The following is a 15,864-nucleotide window of genomic DNA, read 5'->3' on the forward strand; positions in this document are numbered from 1 at the left end:
GTGGATTGAGACACCCTGCTGTATAAATGTGTCCTTGTAGAAACATGAATAATCAAAACTAGGCGTTACCATGATATTTACTTTCACTTTTAGACACTAGTCGTCAGTGAGAATAAACATAATCAGTTGTGTGGGAGTCTGAAACTCAGAAGTGGATTTTATGTAAAGACCTAGTTAAGAATTACTGCCAAGACAGTCAAGTTTTATTCAAATAAAATCCATATATATATATATTAAGGAAAGAATATAATTTCTAAACCAAATTTATTTACATATAAAAAGACTATTGAATTGTCATCTGATTTTATCCCAACATAGAACATTCAGGTTTGTTAGAAAAGCCCCTTTATAGAAATGTCAGCCTGTCACTGATTTCCACCTCTGTCCTGTCAAAGAGCAGTTCAAACAAATTCTAGAGTACAGTCACTATCACAAAACTATAGGGTCCTATTGTCATGGGTCCAGTGCCTGTCTCAAGACTGTCACTGTGAAGTGTCTGGTGTATTCTCTGTGTCTGCATGGGTTTCCTCTGGTGCTTCGGTTTCCTTCTACAATTAACATAAATAAATGAATTATTTGGTAGGTGGAATGGTTTTGTGAAATCGCCCATAGGTGTGAGTGACTGTGTAAGTGTAAGGTGCCCTGTGACGGGCTGATGAGTTGTCCATGTTTCTTGCACCCATTAATTCTGTGTAGCCTCTGTTCCCACTGCAATCCTTAACATGATGAAGCATTAAAAGATGAATGAATAAATGATTACCCACAAACCCTCTAAATGGGGTAAATGGTGGACAGCCTTTACAGTTGTGAGCCACAAACATAACATGTTGTTTTGCTGGACGTTCTGCCTAATTGCTTGTAAAAATATTTACATCCATAGTATTTGTGGGAAGAAAGTGATTAGACTTGAGTAGCATCAGCCACAGTACGTTCTGATGGGCTGTAAATATTTATGTACATTGTTTTTTTGTACATTGATATTGCCTTACAGTGTCTGTGGCTGAGATGTTTTTTTTTTCTGTACATCATGCAAAAAACACTTGTGAAGGGTTATTCTGTGAATTTCCTTTTCCTGAAATGTTAGGTGTATTTTGGCAACATTAAGTAGCAAAATGAGACTAGCCATTGGGATATACTATGCTTGTCCCTGCCACAAAAAGTATGCTTACATTGTTCCAGTAGTAATCCATAGTAAGACATATAATTTTCTGTTAGACATCACTGTAAACCACCATCAGTTTGAAAAATATCCAGGGTTTATTGCAATATACAGTAAGTTCCAAAAAGTGCTCCTTTCTATGCCTGACAAAATCATTAGTCCATCCATCCATTATCTGTAACCGCTTATCCAATTTAGGGTCGCGGGGGGTGCAGAGCCTACCTGGAATCATCGGGCGCAAGGCGGGAATACACCCTGGAGGGGACGCCAGTCCTTCACAGGGCAACACAGACACACACACATTCACTCACACACTCACACCTACGGACACTTTCGAGTCGCCAATCCACCTGCAACGTGTGTTTTTGGACTGTGGGAGGAAACCGGAGCACCCGGAGGAAACCCACGCAGACACGGGGAGAACACACCAACTCCTCACAGAAAATCATTAGTCAAGTTTAGAAATTCACCATTCTTGCTGAGCACAACTTGGACAATGTCCCTCTTACCCCTCCTGAGCTTAGAATTAATTCTCCATGGCCTCCATGCTCTGGATTTTGCTTCTGACATTGCTTCAGCTGCTGCCTTTGTCACCTGACAGTACACAAATGCTGAATCAGGATTTTCCCCAAGCCAGCCAATATTGAAAAGAGTCTGTCTTTACTTGATGGCCTCCTGCACCTCTGATGTCTACCACCAGATCTTTGAGCTTCTGACATAACAGAATATTTGGTATTATTTCTTCTTTGAAATATTTAATAAATTTAAATATAGTATTTGTTAAACGTTTTGTGCATATTTTAATGTACTGAATACATTTAATATATATGTAGGGGAAAATGATACATAAAAAAACAATAAATATAGAATGTAAGAAAATTGGAATACATATCTGGATAGGCCAAGTGACATTATGCATGTTAATGTAAAAAGAAAAGAAAATAGTAAAATACATGAGCAAAATAAAGTAGGCAATCCTAGTTTAGCCAGACCACCATTAGCCATATAGCCATTGTCACAGAGGTGTTTCTGGAATTTCAAAAACAGGAAAGCCCAAAATACATACGCATGTCATTGGAAGAAGCTTTGGTGCTTCATATCAATTGCTTTGTTTAAATGTGTTTTTTATTCTGTGATTGTGTTGTACATAAAATATGGAGGGCAGAATTAATAAATAGAAAAATGAAAAAAGGAGCAGTTTTGTTCATAATCTATTCAGCAGTCCTCCCTTTCTCTGTGACATATAATATGTGTATAAATGTTGCAGAGTTCCGAGTCGTCCTGCTGAGCTTGTGAACTAACCAATGCCAAGGCAAGGCTCTGACCAATACGCATGGTGTCGCACCAAAGACAGCCCCAGAAAGACACACAAACAGAGCATTTTCCTGTCTTATTTCCTATTATTCAGCCACAGTTTGCACTGAAGAACCTACTGCTCTTTGGATCTAGCTGGGAACAAATTTTTGCGGACCAGCTTAAGTCAGTGGAAACACACTAAATGTTCTAAATTTTGTTCACAAACTGGAATGTGAAATATGGCGGAATGCCTGTTCTAGGCCAGCCCATTATAGGGAAGAAACCCTGGGTCAGTTAATTATCAGAGTTTCTCCCTCCTGGGAACCTGAACTCGACCATTACACCAAGAGAAGGGTTTGGTCCAGTGGATGAAGTACACAAATGGTTGGATTAAAGTACAGATATTATATATATATATATATATATATATATATATATATATATATATATATATATTACTCCATTTAAATTAAACTACTCCATTTAGATTTTCTTTTAAGAGACCACCTGCACTCAGGTGTGATCATTCCACCTCCAGAAAGACTTTACTCCAGGCCAGTAATCATAATTACTAAAAAACCCATACAAATAAGGGTTCTGTCTCTGCTTTCACAGTGCAATGTCTTAAGTTTTCTCAGAACCAGATGTAACTCAGTGATTAATTTAACCTATATCTGTAGGTGGGTTACTGTCTCTTTTAAAAGAATGAATGATCTGCTTGCTGCATTAGCATAGCACCATCTATAGGAAGACGGGGCAAACTGAGGGAAGAGAAAACATGACGACCTCATGAAGCTGACTGAGAGAACTCAAAGAGTGTCAAAATCTGTCATCAATGCAAAAAATATAAATATATTCTGGTTTCTTTAACTCTTTGTAGGTTACTACATAATTCCATATGTGTTCATTCATAGTTTTAATTTCTTCTATATTAATTTACAATGTAGAAAATAATAAAAAAACAATGAAAAAACATTGAATGAAAAAATGTTGACAGGTGCTGTACATTGAAATATATATATATATATATATATATATATATATATATATATTGTGGCGAGCAACAGAAGAAGAAAGAGACTTCTTTAGCTTTTCTGCTGGTTTCCTGTGCCCACCAGGTGGTGTACCACAGACACTGCACCTTTATTGACACAACCCAAAGCTTAACAACACAGGAAAATAGCCCAATGTCATTAATTGCCATACCCATCTCGGTCATGGTGGCCACCCAAAATAACAATGCATAACTGACACCACAACCCATAAGCAACAGTAAGAGCAGCACAACGTCACTGATTAACTGAAACCATTAATAACTAGAACATCTAAGAATAAACAAAAACAGTCCCATGAGTCTCTGCACCAGTGGCTCCTCCCATTGGCTGCCACAATATATGGCAGATTATATATATATATATATATATATATATATATATATATATATATATATATATTTCCAGTGACTATTAACTTTGTACTGAATCTTTATGGTGCTATAGATAGTTAGGTAGTGCTTAGAGGTTGTGGGTTCTAGTCCCACTCCGGGTGACAAATTGGAAATTCAAATGTGTCTGTAGGTGTGTGTGTGTGTGTGTGTGTGTGTGTCGCCCTGTGAAGAACTGGCGCACCCTCCAGTGTGTGTTCCTGCTTACAGACAAACAATGAATGACTGAATGAATCACTGCAAAATAACATTTTACCATATCAATATTCAATCTATATTGACCTTTGTTCATTCTATATATATATATATATATATATATATATATATATATATATATATATATAGAATGAACAATTATGGCAAGCCAAACAGGAAATATTTAATGAATTTTGATATATATAGAATGAGAGTTGATATATATAGAATGAACTTTGATATATATAGAATGAACGCTGATATATATAGAATGAAAGCTGATATATATAGAATGAACTTTGATATATATAGAATGAAAGTTGATATATATAGAATGAACGCTGATATATATATAGAATGAACACTGATATATATAGAATGAACTTTGATATATATAGAATGAACGCTGATATATATAGAATGAAATTTGATATATATAGAATGAACTTTGATATATATAGAATGAACTTTGATATATATAGAATGAAAGTTGATATATATAGAATGAACTTTGATATATATAGAATGAATGCTGATATATATAGAATGAAAGTTGATATATATAGAATGAACTTTGATATATATAGAATGAACGCTGATATATATAGAATGAACTTTGATATATATAAAATGAACTTTGATATATATAGAATGAAAGTTGATATATATAGAATGAACTTTGATATATATAGAATGAAAGTTGATATATATAGAATGAACGCTGATATATATAGAATGAACGCTGATATATATAGAAGGAAAGTTGATATATATAGAATGAACTTTGATATATATAGAATGAACTTTGATATATATAGAATGAAAGTTGATATATATAGAATGAACTTTGATATATATATAGAATGAAAGTTGATATATATAGAATGAACTTTGATATATATAGAATGAAAGTTGATATATATAGAATGAACTTTGATATATATACAATGAACTTTGATATATATAGAATGAACGCTGATATATATAGAATGAAAGTTGATATATATAGAATGAAAGTTGATATATATAGAATGAACTTTGATATATATAGAATGAACGCTGATATATATAGAATGAACTTTGATATATATAGAATGAACTTTGATATATAGAATGAACTTTGATATATATAGAATGAACGCTGATATATATAGAATGAACACTGTTATATATAGAATGAAAGCTGACATACAGGGGTTGGACAATGAAACTAAAACACCTGGTTTTAGACAACAATAATGCATTAGTGTGGTGTAGGGCCTCCTTTTGTGGCCAATACAGCAGCAATTTGTCTTGAGAAAGTCCTGTACAGTGGTCAGATGGATTTTAAGCCATTCTTCTTGCAGGATAGTGGCCAGGTCACTACGTGATGCTGGTGGAGGAAAATGTTTCCTGACTCGCTCCTCCAAAACACCCCAAAGTGGCTCAATAATATTTAGATCTGGTGACCGTGCAGGCCATGGGAGATGTTCAACTTCACTTTCGTGTTCATCAAACCAATCTTTCACCAGTCTTGCTGTGTGTATTCGTGCATTGTCATCCTGATACACGGAATCGCCTTCAGGATACAATGTTTGAACCATTGAATGCACATGGTCCTCCAGAATGGTTCGGAAGTCCTTGGCCATGATCATTCTATATATATCAGCGTTCATTATATATCCCCCATACTCAAATAGCGGCCTCCTGGCCTTTTTAGGCCCATTGGTCATCTATTTCTGGCACGAGAGCTGTTTTGAAAAGTTTTTTTTTTTTATTATGATTTTTTTTTTTCAATCGCGCTGTCCGCTCTTATTTTGAAATCACGCACCGCGAGGCTGGTGATTGCCTCCATGGCAACAATAAACAGATAGCAGTAAAGCCTTCGGAAACGAGACAGTCAAAATTCATTCTATATATATCAGCGTTCATTCTATATATATCAACTTTCATTCTATATATATCAAAGTTCATTCTATATATATCAGCGTTCATTCTATATATATCAACTTTCATTCTATATATATCAAAGTTCATTCTATATATATCAACTTTCATTCTATATATATCAAAGTTCATTCTATATATATCAACTTTCATTCTATATATATCAAAGTTCATTCTATATATATCAACTTTCATTCTATATATATCAAAGTTCATTCTATATATATCAACTTTCATTCTATATATATCAAAGTTCATTCTATATATATCAACTTTCATTCTATATATATCAAAGTTCATTCTTTATATATCAACTTTCATTCTATATATATCAAAGTTCATTCTATATATATCAACTTTCATTCTATATACATCAAAGTTCATTCTATATATATCAAAGTTCATTCTATATATATCAACTTTCCTTCTATATATATCAGCGTTCATTCTATATATATCAAAGTTCATTCTATATATATCAGCGTTCATTCTATATATATCAAAGTTCATTCTATATATATCAAAGTTCATTCTATATATATCAGCGTTCAATCTATATATATCAAAGTTCATTCTATATATATCAAAGTTCATTCTATATATATCAACTTAACTTCTATATATATCAGCGTTCATTCTATATATATCAGCGTTCATTCTATATATATCAAAGTTCATTCTATATATATCAGCGTTCATTCTATATATATCAAAGTTCATTCTATATATATCAGCGTTCATTCTATATATATCAACTTTCATTCTATATATATCAAAGTTCATTCTATATATATCAGCGTTCATTCTATATATATCAGCGTTCATTCTATATATATCAAAGTTCATTCTATATATATCAGCGTTCATTCTATATATATCAGCGTTCATTCTATATATATCAAAGTTCATTCTATATATATCAGCGTTCATTCTATATATATCAAAGTTCATTCTATATATATCAGCGTTCATTCTATATATATCAAAGTTCATTCTATATATATCAGCGTTCATTCTATATATATCAGCGTTCATTCTATATATATCAACTTTCATTCTATATATATCAAAGTTCCTTCATATTTATATCAAAGTTCATTCTATATATATCAAAGTTCATTCTATATATATCAAAGTTCATTCTATATATATCAGCGTTCATTCTATATATATCAACTTTCATTCTATATATATCAAAGTTCATTCTATATATATCAAAGTTCATTCTATATATATCAACTTTCATTCTATATATATCAAAGTTCATTCTATATATATATCAAAGTTCATTCTATATATATCAACTTTCCTTCTATATATATCAGCGTTCATTCTATATATATCAAAGTTCATTCTATATATATCAGTGTTCATTCTATATATATATCAGCGTTCATTCTATATATATCAACTTTCATTCTATATATATCAAAGTTCATTCTATATATATCAACTTTCATTCTATATATATCAAAGTTCATTCTATATATATATCAACTTTCATTCTATATATATCAGCGTTCATTCTATATATATCAAAGTTCATTCTATATATATCAAAGTTCATTCTATATATATCAACTTTCATTCTATATATATTAAAGTTCATTCTATATATATATCAGCGTTCATTCTATATATATCAAAGTTCATTCTATATATATCAACTTTCATTCTATATATATCAGCGTTCATTCTATATATATCAAAGTTCATTCTATATATATCAGCGTTCATTCTATATATATCAAAGTTCATTCTATATATATCAAAGTTCATTCTATATATATCAACTTTCCTTCTATATATATCAGCGTTCATTCTATATATATCAAAGTTCATTCTATATATATCAGCGTTCATTCTATATATATCAGCGTTCATTCTATATATATCAGCGTTCATTCTATATATATCAAAGTTCATTCTATATATATCAGCGTTCATTCTATATATATCAAAGTTCATTCTATATATATCAGCGTTCATTCTATATATATCAACTTTCATTCTATATATATCAAAGTTCATTCTATATATATCAGCGTTCATTCTATATATATCAAAGTTCATTCTATATATATCAGCGTTCATTCTATATATATCAAAGTTCATTCTATATATATCAGCATTCATTCTATATATATCAGCGTTCATTCTATATATATCAACTTTCATTCTATATATATCAAAGTTCATTCTATATATATCAGCGTTCATTCTATATATATCAAAGTTCATTCTATATATATCAGCGTTCATTCTATATATATCAAAGTTCATTCTATATATATCAGCGTTCATTCTATATATATCAAAGTTCATTCTATATATAACAGCGTTCATTCTATATATATCAGCGTTCATTCTATATATATCAACTTTCATTCTATATATATCAAAGTTCATTCTATATATATCAAAGTTCATTCTATATATATCAACTTTCATTCTATATATATCAAAGTTCATTCTATATATATCAAAGTTCATTCTATATATATCAGCGTTCATTCTATATATATCAACTTTCATTCTATATATATCAAAGTTCATTCTATATATATCAAAGTTCATTCTATATATATATCAAAGTTCATTCTATATATATCAACTTTCCTTCTATATATATCAGCGTTCATTCTATATATATCAAAGTTCATTCTATATATATCAGTGTTCATTCTATATATATATATCAGCGTTCATTCTATATATATCAACTTTCATTCTATATATATCAAAGTTCATTCTATATATATCAACTTTCATTCTATATATATCAAAGTTCATTCTATATATATATCAACTTTCATTCTATATATATCAGCGTTCATTCTATATATATCAAAGTTCATTCTATATATATCAAAGTTCATTCTATATATATCAACTTTCATTCTATATATATCAAAGTTCATTCTATATATATATCAGCGTTCATTCTATATATATCAAAGTTCATTCTATATATATCAAAGTTCATTCTATATATATCAACTTTCATTCTATATATATCAGTGTTCATTCTATATATATATCAGCGTTCATTCTATATATATCAACTTTCATTCTATATATATCAGCGTTCATTCTATATATATCAGCGTTCATTCTATATATATCAACTTTCATTCTATATATATCAGCGTTCATTCTATATATATCAAAGTTCATTCTATATATATCAGCGTTCATTCTATATATATCAGCGTTCATTCTATATATATCAAAGTTCATTCTATATATATCAGCGTTCATTCTATATATATCAGCGTTCATTCTATATATATCAGCGTTCATTCTATATATATCAACTTTCATTCTATATATATCAAAGTTCATTCTATATATATCAAAGTTCATTCTATATATATCAACTTTCATTCTATATATATCAAAGTTCATTCTATATATATCAAAGTTCATTCTATATATATCAGCGTTCATTCTATATATATCAACTTTCATTCTATATATATCAAAGTTCATTCTATATATATCAAAGTTCATTCTATATATATATCAAAGTTCATTCTATATATATCAACTTTCCTTCTATATATATCAGCGTTCATTCTATATATATCAAAGTTCATTCTATATATATCAGTGTTCATTCTATATATATATATCAGCGTTCATTCTATATATATCAACTTTCATTCTATATATATCAAAGTTCATTCTATATATATCAACTTTCATTCTATATATATCAAAGTTCATTCTATATATATATCAACTTTCATTCTATATATATCAGCGTTCATTCTATATATATCAAAGTTCATTCTATATATATCAAAGTTCATTCTATATATATCAACTTTCATTCTATATATATCAAAGTTCATTCTATATATATATCAGCGTTCATTCTATATATATCAAAGTTCATTCTATATATATCAACTTTCATTCTATATATATCAGTGTTCATTCTATATATATATCAGCGTTCATTCTATATATATCAACTTTCATTCTATATATATCAGCGTTCATTCTATATATATCAGCGTTCATTCTATATATATCAACTTTCATTCTATATATATCAGCGTTCATTCTATATATATCAAAGTTCATTCTATATATATCAGCGTTCATTCTATATATATCAGCGTTCATTCTATATATATCAGCGTTCATTCTATATATATCAACTTTCATTCTATATATATCAAAGTTCATTCTATATATATCAGCGTTCATTCTATATATATCAAAGTTCATTCTATATATATCAGCATTCATTCTATATATATCAAAGTTCATTCTATATATATCAGCGTTCATTCTATATATATCAGCGTTCATTCTATATATATCAACTTTCATTCTATATATATCAAAGTTCCTTCATATTTATATCAAAGTTCATTCTATATATATCAAAGTTCATTCTATATATATCAGCGTTCAATCTATATATATCAAAGTTCATTCTATATATATCAAAGTTCATTCTATATATATCAACTTAACTTCTATATATATCAGCGTTCATTCTATATATATCAAAGTTCATTCTATATATATCAAAGTTCATTCTATATATATCAACTTTCATTCTATATATATCAAAGTTCATTCTATATATATATCAGCGTTCATTCTATATATATCAAAGTTCATTCTATATATATCAAAGTTCATTCTATATATATCAACTTTCATTCTATATATATCAGTGTTCATTCTATATATATATCAGCGTTCATTCTATATATATCAACTTTCATTCTATATATATCAGCGTTCATTCTATATATATCAGCGTTCATTCTATATATATCAACTTTCATTCTATATATATCAGCGTTCATTCTATATATATCAAAGTTCATTTAATATATATCAGCGTTCATTCTATATATATCAAAGTTCATTCTATATATATCAAAGTTCATTCTATATATATCAACTTTCATTCTATATATATCAAAGTTCATTAAATATTTCCTGTTTGGCTTGCCATAAACAGGAACTCCTTTGAGCTACAGCAGGTATGCACCCCCTCAACTCACAAAGCAGGTAATGCACTTGATCTCATTCTCACCAAACACTGCCTAATTAACTCTGTAAATGTTACTCCTCTACATCTCTCTGACCATTACTTTATTCAGCTCAATGCTTGTCTCCCTCAGCAACCCACTGTGTCCGCTCCCCCTGTCCCTGTCCGGCGCAATCTCCGCAACCTATCTCCCACCCACTTCTCTGCCCTTGTGACTTCTGCTCTCCCACCCCCCAGCACCTTCTCATCTCTTGAGGTCAATGACGCCACAGAGTCACTCTGCACAACACTGAGCTCCTGCTTAGATCGCCTGTGCCCTCTGACTACCAGACCCGCAAGACCCATGCAGCCCCACCCGTGGCTTACTGACTCCCTTCGATCAATGCGCACTAACCTCAGAGCTGCTGAGAGGAGATGGCGAAAAACAAAAGACCCATCACACCTGACACAACTACAATCCCTGCTCTCAGCCTTCTCAACAAATGTCACCATTGCAAAAAAGAAATTCTATCAAGACAAAATCAACAATGCTACTGACACCCGGAAGCTGTTTTCAACCTTCAAGTCTCTGCTGAACCCTCCACCTCCACCCCCTGCAACCAACCTCACCGCTGACGCATTTGCTGACTTCTTCACCAGCAAAGTTGCTGCAATCAGCAGCCGGTTTTCTGACCCCTCTACACAGCCTTCGGCTCCCCCTTTGAATCCTCCTAAACCTACTGCTTCCTTCCCTTCTTTCACTCCTCTCACAGAAGACGAGGTATCAAATCTTCTTAGAGGTGGCCGTCTCACATCCTGTCCACTGGATCCCATTCCTACCACCCTACTGCAAACAATAGCCCCGTCCATTGTGTCCGCAGCCACTCATGTAATCAATTCCTCACTAACCTCTGGAACATTTCCAAACACCTTCAAGCAAGCTCAAGTAAGACCTCTACTCAAAAAACCTGCTCTTGCTCCTTCTATAGTAGAGAACTACCGACCAGTCTCTCTCCTCCCCTTCCTGTCTAAAATCATTGAAAGAGCTGTCTTTAAGCAGGCAACAAAATTCCTCTCCCAACATAACCTTCTTGATTCGAACCAGTCCGGCTTCAAGAGCGGCCACTCGACGGAAACTGCACTTCTGTCAGTAATGGAAGCTCTTAAAGATGCAAAAGCAACAGGTCAATCCTCAGTTCTCATTCTGATCGACCTATCAGCAGCGTTTGATACGGTCAACCACCACATCTTACTAAACAAACTCACTGACATGGGCTTCAAGAACAATGCACTCTCCTGGTTTGAGTCTTATCTCACTGGACGATCCTTCAGTGTGTCATGGCTTGGACAAACATCAGCGCGACACCACCTCACCACAGGTGTGCCCCAAGGCTCGGTGCTGGGACCCCTCCTCTTTGCCTTGTACACTACCTCTCTAGGCCCAATCATACATTCGCACGGCTTCTCCTATCACTGCTATGCAGATGACACACAGCTCTATTTATCCTTTCCTCCAGGAGACACTTCAGTGGCAACTCGAATCTCTGACTGTCTCTCTGACATATCTACATGGATGAAGGAACATCACCTCCAATTGAATTTATCCAAAACTGAACTACTGGTCCTCCCAGCCAAGCAAGCTATTCTCCACAACATCAGCATCAAGCTAGGGTCCCTATCAGTGGCTCCCACCAAGGTTGTAAGAAACCTAGGTGTCATGGTTGACGACCAGCTGACCTTCGCAGATCATGTTACCGCTGTAGCTCGATCGTGCCGCTTCTCCCTATTCAACATAAGGAAGATTAGGCCATACAGCTCCTCGTTCAGACGTTAGTAATCTCCCGTCTAGACTATTGCAACGCCCTCCTGACAGGTCTTCCGACCTGTGCTGTGAGACCGCTACAGATGATCCAGAATGCGGCAGCACGCCTGGTCTTCAACCAACCAAAAAGAGCACATGTCACGCCCCTATTAGTTGAGCTGCATTGGCTACCCTTAGCTGCTCGCATCTAATTCAAATCACTAATGATGGCCTTCAGAGTATTCACTGGTTCTGCTCCCATCTACCTCAATAGACTCTTAAAACCATACGTTAGCGCCCGCCCTCTCCGTTCCTCAAAGGAGCGCCTACTAACACGACCAACCCTCCGTACAGGTCAGTTGAGGCTATTCTCATCTCTGGTACCACGCTGGTGGAACGAGCTTCCAAGCACTATCAGAGCAACAGAAACCCTCTCTGCATTCAAGAAATCATTGAAAACCCAGCTCTTCCGAGAGTATCTTTTGCACTGAATGTCTTTCTTTAATGCACTTATTACTTCCTGGCATATTGCACTTAATGTAAGGTATTTTGTATAATTTGTGCTGTAGTTCGAATGTTAGCTCCTCTTTTGTAAGTCGCTTTGGATAAAAGCGTCTGCCAAATGCATAAATGTAAATGTAAAATGTAAACAATATATATATATATATATATATATATATATATATATATATATATATATATTCTATATATCAGTGTCATTCCATATATATATATATATATGTTGGCATCAAAATAGGTTCTAAAGTTCTGAGAACCAGAAAACAGAATCCATAACCAATAAATGACATTTTTAATTGAGAAAAATGTCATTAATATTGAGAGTTATTAAAACAGGTTTGTAAACAATATTTTTGTATATAATCATCTATTTGAGTGTAATATTCTTGAAGAATTCATTTTTGTTTTCATTCCACCTTTTCTCAGTTGTGCTTCTCTCAGTCTCACAGTCGCCTCCAGAAGTTTCTCGCTTTTGACTTTTGACCGGTTCTAGACAGTCATGGGCTGCTGAAGTTAAGCCCTGCCAACCCATTCTGCACACCCTAGATTAACAAGTTAGTAGTCTGGCTCTAAGACTCTATGACGAACTGTGCATTACTAAAAGACATAATCCTTAATAACAGTTGATATGGCTTACCTGTGTTTGCTTGGCAAACTTCTTAATAACATTGCGTACTGTTGAAACATGCATACTAAGGTCTTTGGAGATGGCTAAATCAATGACACAAGTATTTGAAACTGTAATTTTAATATTTGAATTATATTTGTTTGAATATGTAATATTTGAATTAAATTTGTCTGAATATATTATATCTGAACTATTTGTATGGCATTTGATAAACTTGAAATTCTGAGGTGGTGAAATATTCCGATTTGAAAAATACACATTAAAAATATTCAGATTACAAAATTCTGAGTAAAAAAAAAATTAAGATCTAAAATAGTGCAGACCCATAAATGATCTCTCTGTGGAAGTTTACTTGTTCCTGAGAAGCCTGCGGGTTGACCTCTGGCCCAGCTTCGTAATTTTGCAATCTGAATTTTTTCGACTTGAATTTATGGGTCTGTATATTTTAGATCAGAATTTTTGTAATCTGAATTTTTTAATGTCAATTTTTCAAATCGGAATATTTCAGCACCTCAAATTTATCGAACGCCAAATATACAAATATACTTAGATATAATATATTCAGACAAGTATAATTAAAATATTGAAAATTCAGATTTAAATACTTATGTCATTGATTTAGCTCCATACTTTATACCCTTTTGGAGGTCTTGAGTTTGTTAATAATAGCACTTCTGATGTCCTCGGACAACGATTTTGTCTTCACCTTTGTGACAAAGGAAAAAAGAATAATGTGTTTTTTTCATAATTCATTGGGTAATTCATGTCACATGGGCACTGATAATGTATTACAGGTGATTCTCATTTGTGACTTTCTCATTTGTGGCACAGGCGAGTCAAAATATGTTTCTTGCTGATTTAATGTAAAGAGTACATATACCATTGCCAGGTCAAGTGTTAGGTTTTTCTACTTTTTACCCTACCATTGTTTTTGTTTTGTTTTGTTCATATTGTTAATATTTGAACATATATTTTGCAAGTATGGACCACGCCCGTAGAGGCTGAAATGGGGAGGTGAACTCAGAAGTCTTTTGGGGAAGAGTTCAGGGTGGCTTACGAATGCGTCTGAAGCCAGACCCCCCGGTTGGATAAATGAATATGAGAAAAGGGTGGAGACGGGGTGGAGGCCGGAGCGAGTTTAAAACAGGAGGCTCAGTGGGCTTGATAAAGGCCGAACACGGCTCCGAATATGGGGATCAGCAGGAATAACCCAGCGCGGAGGAGCGAGCTGACGTCATGAAGCAGTCGAGTCGAGATCCATCTCCTGAACTAAATGACGCGGAAATGACGTGAATTTGCAAGGTATATATAGGGCTGAGAGGAGGAGTTTGGGCGTGGTCCTACTCCCAAAATTATGTTATTACATAACTTCACTTTTATTTACAACTGTGTTCCATCAGCTCTACTTTTAATACTATGAAAACACTTGGGAACTGAGGAGACCAATTGCTGTAGTAATTGTTTCATTCTTGCTGGTTATAGGAATTCAGTTGTGATTTCAGATTGTGAATTTGCTAAAATAAACAAGGTCTTCCCTGAAAACTATAATTCAGCATTAACTGTGTCTTCGCAGATGTGCTAGTCACCCATACCATATGCACACATATCACACTCCTATACCATCACACATGCTGGCTTTTGAACTGCACACTTATAAGTTGGATGGTCTTCCAACCTCTTTAGTCCATAGGACTTGTCTTGGTCCAATGAGCTTGTGCACAGAGAAAGTGGTAGGGTTTATGGATCATGTTTTTACTGTGCATGATATGATATTAATCTCGCATGGTTGCAACAATTAACTGTTCACAGACAGTAGTTTGCAGAAATGTATCTGAGCCCTTGCAGCTGTGATTTTAACTACAGAATTGTGTCTGGTTTTAATACAGTGACAACTGAG

This window comes from Hoplias malabaricus, chromosome 2, assembly GCF_029633855.1.
Source record: "Hoplias malabaricus isolate fHopMal1 chromosome 2, fHopMal1.hap1, whole genome shotgun sequence".
Classification (NCBI taxonomy): domain Eukaryota; kingdom Metazoa; phylum Chordata; class Actinopteri; order Characiformes; family Erythrinidae; genus Hoplias; species Hoplias malabaricus.